General features: G+C 45.7%; 1 long non-coding RNA gene across 1 annotated transcript; it reads right to left on the reverse strand.

The window, feature by feature from the left end:
- Positions 1 to 5,881: 5,881 nt before the first annotated feature.
- LOC144105259 (uncharacterized) lies at positions 5,882 to 8,165 on the reverse strand. Its single transcript, XR_013308740.1, has 3 exons — positions 7,956 to 8,165; positions 7,259 to 7,375; positions 5,882 to 5,940 (listed from the first exon to the last, which is right to left on the reverse strand). It is a non-coding gene; the product is annotated as an uncharacterized LOC144105259 (long non-coding RNA).
- Between the last annotated feature and the right edge of the window lie 3,432 nt (positions 8,166 to 11,597).

The raw sequence follows: 11,597 nt of genomic DNA on the forward strand, positions 1-11,597 counted from the left end.
AGTAAGGCAAGCTTTTTCTATATGTACAGTTTTTGGCGTGGCATTTCTTAGGGATGCATGCACTAATCTGTCTACTCTACGCCCGCCCATGCTTCAAGAATAATGAAGTTCATGAAAAAAACTGATTGCCAAAAAAAAATTGCCGCTTCTTTTATGTTTTTTCAGGAAAGTATTTGCCATTTAAAGGGCTTGAAAACCATAAAAATTATTATGTGCTTGTAGTCGGGTTTTTTTTTCAAATTTCTCCTTCCACGTCTATCTTGGCCTGACCTTGTAGCTTGTCTGCACGAGATTGGCTGCTACCTACAGTTCGCGTTTTTGTTGCTGCTTTATTGCCTGTCACAATCTTTACTTTGCGTGGCAGTGTCATACAGTTTGGGAAGTAATCTGATCTTATTTCTGCATTGGCCTGAAGTGCAATCTTTTGCATGTGGGGCAGGTTTATGGTGTCCTTTTGTTTGCTGTAACTGCAGTTTGGCCACGAGGGTTAGAGGCTTAGACCATTTTTATTTTGATGCAGTGTCATATACTTCATGCATAAATTAATGAAGTATGCACTATTTTTGTAATAAATGAACATTCATTATAGCTGTGGCCATTATAATTGCACATGACTCTAAAATGGCTGTCTTCCGGCATTCAGTATTACATCTTAAAACCAGCCGGAAGACACAACACAGGAGAAGAGATGAGCACAAGATGAGGCTGGTCTAACAACTGAAATTCTTTTAAAGGAAAGTGTCCAAAGAAGACCTGCAAAGAGATACAAGCACGCAAAACCCAGAAGTAGTGAGAGGGCAAAAAACAATCGAAAGGCACTGACGTACTGGTAAACCATCTAAAAAATTAATTCCTTACAGTGAAGGTTCACCGACGGTTTAGCCAGGCACTTGTTTTTAGCGTTACTGATGTAGTTAGCCTCAACTATATCAGGACTGATTTATCACTTCCCTAAACCACTGATGTGCCGCCGAAATCAGGCGTGCAAAGAGAAGGTCGTCCCCCGATTGCATCCACGAGATTGAACGTGCAGTTTCAGGTGAAAATTCACCTTCCTTTCTATACAGTGAAAGTTCGCTCAGCCAGGCGCACATTCAGATATCTGCTTGTCTGCCCATAGTAGTTTCAGCTACAAGGCAGTGGAATACAAGAAACCCGTTTACTTTTGCAAGTGGTGAAAATTTTTTATCTGCCACTGTGCATAGCGGACGATTATCCTTAGTTGTATCAAGCCTAGTTTGAACGAAGAAGCAAAGGGCTCCTACCTTACTTTTAGCGGTCAAGACAACAGCAACATCATACTTTGGTGCAACTTTCTTGGGAAGGTGCGAAATGATGTGGAGGTAAGGTATAGAGCCCGTCTTTTTGTGCTGGTCAACTACGTCAGCATCATGCGAATGGTGTTCCGTTCCCTCGAGAGAGTAAAAACACACTCTGACAGGTGCGCGAGATGGGCAAGTGTGAACCCAAGTGCCATTGGCTTAGAAACCAGCTCCGAGAATGCATTCTAAACACTGTGATGACATGACTTCCATAAAGCGGTCGTGATGCATGCGATTGCCAACCTGTCCTTCATCAGCCTCGAGTGGTTCGACTCATAGCTAAGAGGCTTCCCGATCTTGGGCTGTGGCGCCAACATATGTGGTGGTCCGCAAAGCGCAGGTCTAAGTCAAGAAGCTGCAAGCGGTTATGCTTAGTGAAATTCATACGTAAAAGATAGGCTTTGACCACATGCCTAAAGATTTCTAAAACGTCATGTGCCAACTTATCTGAGCCCTCCTTGTGCAAAAAAATTAGGTAGCTATGAACATAACGAAATGCTACTATGCCGAGGCCTTCCAAACAGGGCTTTGATGCGGTATCGACTCTGGACAGAAGAATGTCGCGGAGGAACAGTGCAACCTGGGACCCTCTGCATATGCCTAATTTATGATGTATATACCGCCTTGCCAACTCAAAAAAGTGGAGTTCTGTGGAGTTCTAGTTTCTTGTGGATAGCAACCTGGGCAGGTGCTCTGCAGTGAGTATCGATATGGAGGGCCTGCACTATTCATTGTCACATGATAGACCTCTGAGGCATGTGCAAACTGCATCAGGGTGAACAATGAACATGCTTTTACAGATGATTGCGTGATTTTGGTTGCTGGCTTCATGGGGCTGTTGTCCTTTTACTGCAAATCCGCATTTGTTAGTTGGCAGGGCGGTATTTACACGCAGTCGTACCTTTGCTCAGCAACATTTCTTTCTCTAAAGTCGATAAGGCATTAGAGCCCTGTTTGGAAGACCTTGGCATAGTAGCATTTCGTTATGTTCATGACTATCTAATTTTCTTGGACTTAGAAGGCTCAGATAAGTTCGCACAAGATGTTTTAGGAGTCTTTAAGACATGCGGTGAAGGCCTGTCTTTCACATCAGAATTGTCTAAGTAGAACCGTTAGCCGTTTCATGATGCAGACCTGCGCTTTGTGGACGAATATGTTTGTCGGGGCTACAGCTAAAGATCGGGGAAGGCTTTTTGTAGCTACGAGTCGGACCACTCGTTGCTGGGGAGGGATGGTGAAGAGGTGTATTTGTCACTGGTTAAGGTTAGCAAAGATGGAAACCCTTGATGGGTGTGCAATCGTGTGCATGACATCAGCTTTACATAAGTCATGCCATCACTGCTGAGGACGCATTCTTGTAGCAGGTTTCCAAGCAGCTGGGTTCCCACTTGCCCATCGCAACAACCTGTCATAGTATGTTTTCACTCGCTCGAGGTTAAGGAACACATACTCCGATGATGCTGATACCCCTTACCTCCACGGTATTTCAGTCTCAAGAAAGTCGCGGGAAAGCGTAATGCTGCTGTTGTCTTAACAGCAAAGTGCAATAGATGAGGCGTTTGCGCCGCCATTAAAAAGGCTTGATAAAACTGGGTACTGGTCCACAATGGACAGTGTCACAAAAAAAGGTTCACCACTTGCAAAAGTAATGGAGTTTATTGCGTTCCACTGCCTTATGGCTGCAACTAATATGGGCAGACAGGCAGATATCTGAATTTGCACCTGACTGAGCACTTTCACTCTATAGGGGGAATGCAAATTCTAATCTGCACTGCACGCTCAATCTTGTGGATGCAAATCTGAGGATGACCTGTCTCTTTGCACGCCTAATTTCCACGACACATTTGTGGTTTATGGAAGGGATAAATCTGTCGGTAGATAGTTGAGGCTTACTACATCGGTAAGGCTAAGGACACGTGTGGCTAAGCAGTCGGTAAACCTTCACCGTAAGGTATTTGCTTTTTTAGATGATTCATTAGTATGCCAGTGACCTTTGATTGCACTTCGCCCTTTCACTTCTTTGGGTTATTGTGCGCCCATATCTCTTCGCGGGTCTTCTTTTGCGACTTTCCTTCAATGATGCCGCCGCGGTGGCTCAGTGGTTATGGCGCTCGGCTACAGTCCCAAAAGACGCAGGTTCGGTCCTGGCCGCGTCAGTCAAATTTGGATGGAGGCGAAATTTTAGAGGCCCGTGTACTGTGCGTTGTCAGTGTACGCTAAAGAACCCCAGGTGGTCGAAATTTCTGGAGCCCTCCACTACGGCGTCCCTCATAGCCTGAGTCGCTTTGGGACATTAAACCCTCACAAATCAAATCAAATAATCAAAATCTTCAATTAAATTTGTGTTAGTCCAGCCTCTTGAGCTCATGTCTTCTTGTGTGTTCTGGCTAGTTTTAAGGTGAGTCAGTCCCAACTCGGCCAGTCATAAGCCTTGTTCAGTATTACAACATTTTTAATAAAGTGAGAAGTTTACTAGGCTATGTTGCCGGGGATCGTGTCCGGAGCAGTTGTGGGCAACTCAGAAGAGATAGCGTCATACGATTGGTTGTGTAATTGGCAGAGGATGATGTGAGGATGCTGCGCGAAAAGAAAATTTCATAATCGGATAAATATTTACAGCGAAAAATGTCCAAAAAGTGGCTGGCTCAGAGAAAAAGTGTCGCGAAATTTGAAAACTCTGAAAGTAGGTGGAGCTACAGCGTAGTGCCAAGTTTGAAAAACTGGAAGTATGGACAAAGCCAAAGCTTGGCGCCAAGTTTGAAAACTCGAAATGAGCAATCACGTGACCAGTGATAAGTGTCCTTTACTTAACCAGGAGATAGGAAAAAGAATGATAAATTAGAGGCAATTAGGTAATTATTGAGAAGCAAAAGGCAATGAATGGGTGATTAGACTGGGTGGGTATTCAGTGAGTGGGCAGGAACGATCCATGGTGGAAATTTGAAAACTTGAAATTGTTCCTGGGATGAAATGAGGGTAAAAAAGAGTTAATTGATACCCAATCAAGTCGACGAGAAAACAACCATGGCGCCAAATTTGAAAGGCGACCAGGGTCGAGTAGGCGTCAACGCTTTCACATTTTTTTTGCGCAGGTAGCAGCGGTGATCTCTATTTTTTCTTTTTTTCAGCCAAGACAAAAACCATTTTTCTTGGCTCATGGACGATGTATCTAGGGTCCTGCGGCCAGGACAACGCTGCACAGCATGCATCAGCAAGCTCGAAAAAAGCATGAAACAGTGAATAAAAACTGATCATTTTCATTTCAATTCTATTGGTTTTGTGCACCAATTATTCTGGAATGCACAAAGCCTGTGTTAATTGACAGGCGACCATTAACAAGCTGTGCATTTTTGTGCATATACTACTCCAGAACAAAATCCTGTGTTAATTGACAGGTGACACAGTAACGACTGTTACAAAGTGTACGAGCACCACACAAGACACACTACAGAAGACAAGGCAAACTACACAAGACAAGACAGACTACAGAAGTCAAGACAGTCTACAAAAGAGAGGACAAACTACAGAAGACAGACTATAATAGACAAGACAGACTACAGAATACAAGACAAACTACAAAAGACCAGACAGACTACAGAAGACAAGACAGACTACACAAGACATGCCCAAAATTTGACGAGACTACAGAAATTTTCTGTCTTAGAATCCTGTAGTGTGTTTTGACTGGGCTGTTATGCCATGCATATTAAAACGGTAGCATTTAGGTTGTTCTCACAAAAATTTCCGGTTTCTCTGTCACAAAGTTGCTCAGGCAGTCGAAAGATGTCACATGACACTGCGACATCATCCCAACCTCATGTCCCCTGTTCTTTGTGAGCTACCTTCCCCCATTGCACATGTCAATGAAAGGAATTCAAATATATGCAATGCAATTGCCATTTTAACCTATCATGGGGCTACACATGAGCCTTAATGGAAGCTCAGGAAGAGCAACCTGATCCCCGCAAGCTGCCCTGGTGGCTGAGCCCCGTAACTAGGCACTGGCGCACTGCTCAACCACTGCACCACTGTGCCAGCAGTGGTGCGACGACTCCCCACAACCTATGAATTCGATTAAAAGGGCTGTGACGTCATCAACACCTTGAGACCACCAGTCTCGACTTATCATAGAGCGCTGCCAAATTTGAAGATCTGAGGACCACTAAAACTTCCAAAGTCTACAAAATTTTGGAAGTAGGTACACTCCAGAAACTATTATGGTGAATAAGTGGATCGGACTAGTACAATTACTTATAATCCAATTACATTCTATAATGTGAAAACTCGTGCATGCTTATAAGGGCAATTGAATAGATTCCGGCCAGTTGCTTGGTAGGAAAATCGCAAAAACGCGCTAAATGTGGACACCACTGCAGGCAACCTAAATGCTATTGCATTTTCTTCTATAACAATGTGATAAAGAAGGCCCTTAAATTTATGGGGAACTTTTCTCTTTGTGCACTGTGTTGCAGCAGACATATGGGTTAGTAAAACATGCAAAAGGCAGCCTCAGAACTGCCTTAGCACCGAAAGGACGACCCGCATGGAAGGAGCTACTTAGCATTTGATAATTTATTTCATAATGGTGGTTGCGCTGCCTTGAATTCATCTTGTGAGCCTGCATAGGACATAAGATTTGATAAGTAAATTCAGTTGCTGGGTACAAATAATAACTATTGCTACAACACATGTACTAGTGCTAATAGTCAAACCACATTATAACGAGCACAGATATCGTGAGCTGACCGATAAAACGAAGACCACAGGAGAGCATCCAGGTCATCAAAACAGCCCACATCACCAGCCCATACGTCAAGGGTGCAAGTGAAATGCTGGCCCGCCTATTTCTTTAGCAAGGAATACAGACTCGTCACATATTGCCAACCCTTAAGCGCTTCATGCCTTACTCGAAACACCGTGCACCAAAGAAACGACCATCCAGCATCGTCTACAAAAAACCCTGTGCTGACTCTCCTGCCAGCTACATCGGCAAAACAGAGAATTTTCCTCAAAGGCTTCATCGGCATAGCAACCATGTTTGAGCTATGACTGAGAGCAAAGTGCAAAACACTTTTTGAAACGTAAATCACCAGCATATGTGCCTGATGTGCACTACATCACGAAGCCTGCCCCTCGCTGCCTCATGATGAGGCACTTTTCACACAAAAACTCATCTCACAGGGCAGTCGCCCCTCTCTGGGGACGGGTTTGTTCTATTGGGGACATAGTCCCAGACTCAAGTGACTCGCACGATGAACCCCCAGACATAGTTCGCGAGTAGGTTAAAAAGCAGCACGTCCCTTCTTCCAAATCCAGTCAGTACTGAACGAGCAGAAACGTCGGTTGCTCAAAAAAAGAAATCACTTGAGCTGCTCCAGAAATCAGTACTGCGAGCGCTTCGAAGCCCAAAATACCTTTCCATGTTGCATTATTTAAAGCACACACAAATGAGCATGCTTGCATACCCCAGGCAAAACATTACATGCCAACAAGATGCATACTTAAATTCACCCTAATGGTTTCTAAAATGGGTTGAGGAACACCCCCGCCACCCCGTATCTTGGCATTCACTCCTTTTTGCCTCGCATGGAAGCAATAAAAAGGGGTATGCGGTGCACAGGTCTTCAAAAAGATGGCTAAGACCAATTAAGATTGGGTTGTTTAGTAAAAGTTGGCTAAAAGTAGTCGCAGTATATCCAGCTCCAATATTAAGTGCGTAAAGAAAAGGTGGTGGAGGAGGTATGCATTGCCATAGATGCTTGTGGAACCCCACAGAGCACTCCAAGGACACAAAAAAGGTTGGAAACTGCCAAACCCAGACAACACGAGAGGAAACCAGGACAGAGCACCTGTTGTTCCTGACGAGAACAACTGGGGCTCTGGAGGCCAGGGGGTTCTGCAGAAGCCAGTTGGAGAGCCCCTGGTATGAACCGTACCTCATTAGCGCCGCAGATCAGCACACTTTTCTGCCAAGTATCGCACAAGCTGCTTGTGGCGTTTTCCAAGCTCCTCCTCGGGGCACCCTTTCTCCTTGAGGAAGTGAGCAAAGGCAGCTAAACAAAAAAAATAAACCAAGTAAATGACAAACCTCAATGCTGAAGACACATTCCGGCCTATGTGCATAATATTTATGGCAGCATTTAGCCTGTTTCTATATTTAGTAACAGTAGTGGCTGCATCACAAGAGAAAATGAACAGGTTTATATTTCGCACTTCGACTGACCAGAAATGTATGCGAAACAAAAGTGCAAAGCAGAGTACCTGTGATAAATTTGTTACACTCTAATAGGCTACAAAATTGAGCTTTAATATATAATGTTATGTACACCAGTGAACAAATGAAAAGCGAACACAATATCATGTAAATTTTAACTAATAGAAAAATTTTATAGACGAGGTGAATTAACAAATTCACGCATCACTTTATACCACAGAAGTAGGAATAAAGTGCACTATTATCTCATCAATTTTGATTGAAATCTTATCGTTTCGGTGCTCAGGTCTCAGCACTCCTGTTTGTCCTTGACACTGATTGTACTTTTGTGCTGCATGTTTTATGTCTTGAACGTTCGTCATCCTACAGCTGCGGAACAAAAACAAAGATAATCATAACATACTGCTGCATCTACTCACAGGACATTCCTACCAACTTCATAGGTGATAGAGGCGGAAGCACCATCGTCTTGCCCTTTGCAATATCTTTATTGCTCTGCTTCCCAAAGACGCTGCGTTTTGCAAGCACCTCTACCCCCCACAAAGCAACAGTGAGGCGCTTGCAAAATGCAGCGTCAGTGGTCTGCATCATCAGTGCCGCCCACACGTCTGCACTCACGTGGACATCATTCCCGAGCTGCACCTGCAAATGGTTCAAATGACACCAAAAAATGAAAAGGGCAAAATAAACATTTGGTCAAACACTACTGGTACTTAGTTGTTTGATGTAATTTAAAGAAGCCACAAGTACTGTTGAATGCCATACAATATCCAAAAAAACAGGCTTAGATTGCTCGTACAGCTTCATTTAAAATACTCAACAATCCACATCACATTCACCTTGCTAAAGCTCTTGAGGGAGTTGAAACGAGGCCAGAGGATTAAAATGCTTGAGTTATTCGCACGTTAAATTTAAAAAAAAAATCATAGGTTCATCTACCTTACCTCAATCTATCATCACACTATATATAAAAAATATTATTCCATATTTCGTCAGGAAGCATAAGTTTGAACACAAGCTACACTCATATCACACTGGATTACAAAAACAATTCAGACCTTCATGCCCCCACATCAATACCACCACATTTTCAAATATAATTCTTTCTGAAGTGTTCGCTACGCACCTTGCCCAATTACTGCTGCCCCCACACGCAGGCAAAATCAAGGCAGCTAAGCAAGGCTCTTGAATTTATAAAAAGCATTACTACAACTGCTCTTCACGCTTCCATACATACGCAGGCACCCTATACAGAACATACCTCCCCTTGCCTCCACGCCCTCAACCTACACCATAAGGGACAAATCATCCACATGCCCAACTCACCAGCAAAAAAGTGGTCACACTCCCATGCCTCAAATGCACCTACCTCTTTTAGATGCATACCCCCCCCCCCCCCCCGCAGCAGCCATTTTTCTTCCCTTACCCTATGGCCACCACTCACAAAGCATGCCCCGACATACTCCCCTCCTACCACTCACTCCCTAGAAGCCCCCAAAAAGTAACAGACGCCAACGCATACTCGCCGTACACCCAAACCCACACTCAAAGTCCCTCTGTACACTTCATACTACTAATAGATTGCTTGCAGATGCCACATTCACGCCACTGGCTTGCCTGTACTAATCTGCACCGAGTGCTGGGTTACCACAGAACTCACAGCCCACAATGCAGCACAAAAAAGTGACGTACACAGCCCTGAACTATGAACCTTTAATCAAAGTTAAACAAAGGAAGAAACATCGCACACCAATTGTGCAGGTTCATGGTTTATAGGGTTTAGCGTCCCAAAGCGATTTAGGCTATGAGGAACGCTGTAGTGGACAGCTCGAGGAAATTTTGACCACCTTGGGTTGTTCAATGCGCACTGACATTGCACAGTACACAAGCCTCTAGTATTTCACATGCATCAACATGCGACAGCCGCAACTGGGATCAGATCGAATTCTTTCGGGTCAGCAGCCGAGCATGATAAGCACTAAGCCACCACAACGGCTCAATTGTGCATGTAACAAAGCATCTCATGAGCAAGGAAAGATGCTGTGCACACAAAATTTACAAGCAAGCAAAGCGGATAACAAGACTGCAACAAAAAGGCCTGATGATTGCAAGAAAAACCCGTAAAAAAACAAAAGCTAAGTTCTTTTACGTGAACAGCCAGTGAACGTTTGCTGAGAAGATTGACTGGCTTTTGAAATAAGGTATACACTTATAGAAGCTCATACTGATGTTGCCATCTGTATTTAAAGAACACAGAGGTATATTTAAAACAAGGAAGATCTTTTAAAAGTTGCACAGTGCACTGCTAGATGCGAGGACGGGGAGTTCGAAAGGGACGATTAGTGCCCTTCAAGTGCTTGGCTTATGATTTATGGGGGTTTAGCGTCCCAAAGTGACTCAGGCTATGAGGAACTCCATTGTGAAGGGCTCTGGAAATTTCGACTACCTGGTGTTCTTTAACGTGCACTGACATCGCACAGTACATGGGCCTTCAAACCACCAGTTCAATACCATAACATACTGTGCGTGCAAGGTGAGCAATAAAAAAATGTTCCTTGTTTTAAGAATACTGTGCTGCCAAAGCATCGCGTGCAACATGAGCACTTCAATGCGTATTGTTACGTGGTCTAGGCGGGAACGACGCGAGAACGCCCGGGCACAGCACACAGGTCAAGAGCACAGGGCGGCCGCACAGAGCAACAGGCACAGAGCAACGAATCCCAGAGCACGCGCGGCTCCGAGAGTCTTCATTCATCTCTTCTTCTATTCGTTGCATGGCCCCCGGTCGCAAAAAAAAACACCGTCTCAGTGGAAATTAGGGCGGGGCAAGGGATTGCGACACGTAGGGCTTGAGGCGAGAGACGTGGACAACGTCACTCTGAGATGCACCGGAGGTGGTCTCCGGAAAGGCCGGGGCAATCTCGTAGGTGACGGCGGTGACCTGGCGGAGCACACGGTATGGGCCAACATAGCGGGACATCAGTTTTTCGCAAAGCCCGACACGGCGTGTGGGCGACCAAAGCAAGACGAGGGTTCCAGGGGAAAAAGTTACCATGCGGTGGCGGCGGTCGTAGTAGTCCTGCTGTGAGGCCTGCGAGGCTTGTAGGCGGGAGCGAGCCAGCTGGCGGGCGTGGTCGGCGCGGGCAATAGCGTCGTGGGCATATTCAGAAGGCGGGGAAGGAGATGTCGGACGCAGCGTGTCCAAAGGTAATTGGGGTTCACAACCGTACAACAGATAGAACGGGGAGTAGCCGGCAGTGTCATGACGAGAAGAATTGTAAGCGAAGGTCACGTATGGAAGGGCAATGTCCCAGTCCCGATGTTCCGGGGAACGTACATTGCGAGCATATCCGTGAGAGTGCGGTTGAGGCGCTCTGTAAGACCATTGGTTTGGGGATGATAGGCGGTGGTCAGCTTATGTTTTGTTGAGCAGGAACGGAGAATGTCGTCGACAACTTTAGAGAGAAAGCAATGGCCGCGGTCGGTGAGAAGTTGGCGGGGTGCACCATGACGGAGGATGAGGTCGTAGAGGAGAAAATCGGCCACGTCGGTAGCAGTACTGGTGGGGAGGGCCCGCGTGATGGCATAGCGAGTAGCATAATCTGTCGCAATGGCAATCCATTTGTTTCTGGAGGTGGACTCCGGAAACGGGCCCAAAAGATCCAAGCCAACACGATAGAATGGTTCAGTGGGCACATCAACAGGCTGGAGCAAACCCGCGGAGAGCGTGGCGGGACGTTTCCAGCGCTGGCACTGGTCGCAGGCACGAACATAGCGGCGGACGGACTGGTAGAGACGGGGCCAAAAGAAGCGACGACGCACGCGGGCGTAAGTACGCGAGACACCCAGATGTCCAGCAGTGGGGAGGTCATGGAGCTCGTGGAGGACGTCGTTGCGCAGATGCTTCGTGACAACGAGCAGTAGGTCTGGGCCGGCGGGGTTCAGGCTTCTGCGGTAAGTGTGTCATGATGAAGTGAAGTACAAACCGGCGCAGGGCAGGGTCAGATGGAGAGGAACTGAGGCGGGAAATAATAGAGCGGAGCTCGATATCTCGTCGCTGC

The sequence above is a fragment of the Amblyomma americanum genome, chromosome 1 (assembly GCF_052857255.1).
Source record: "Amblyomma americanum isolate KBUSLIRL-KWMA chromosome 1, ASM5285725v1, whole genome shotgun sequence".
Taxonomy (NCBI): Eukaryota; Metazoa; Arthropoda; class Arachnida; order Ixodida; family Ixodidae; genus Amblyomma; species Amblyomma americanum.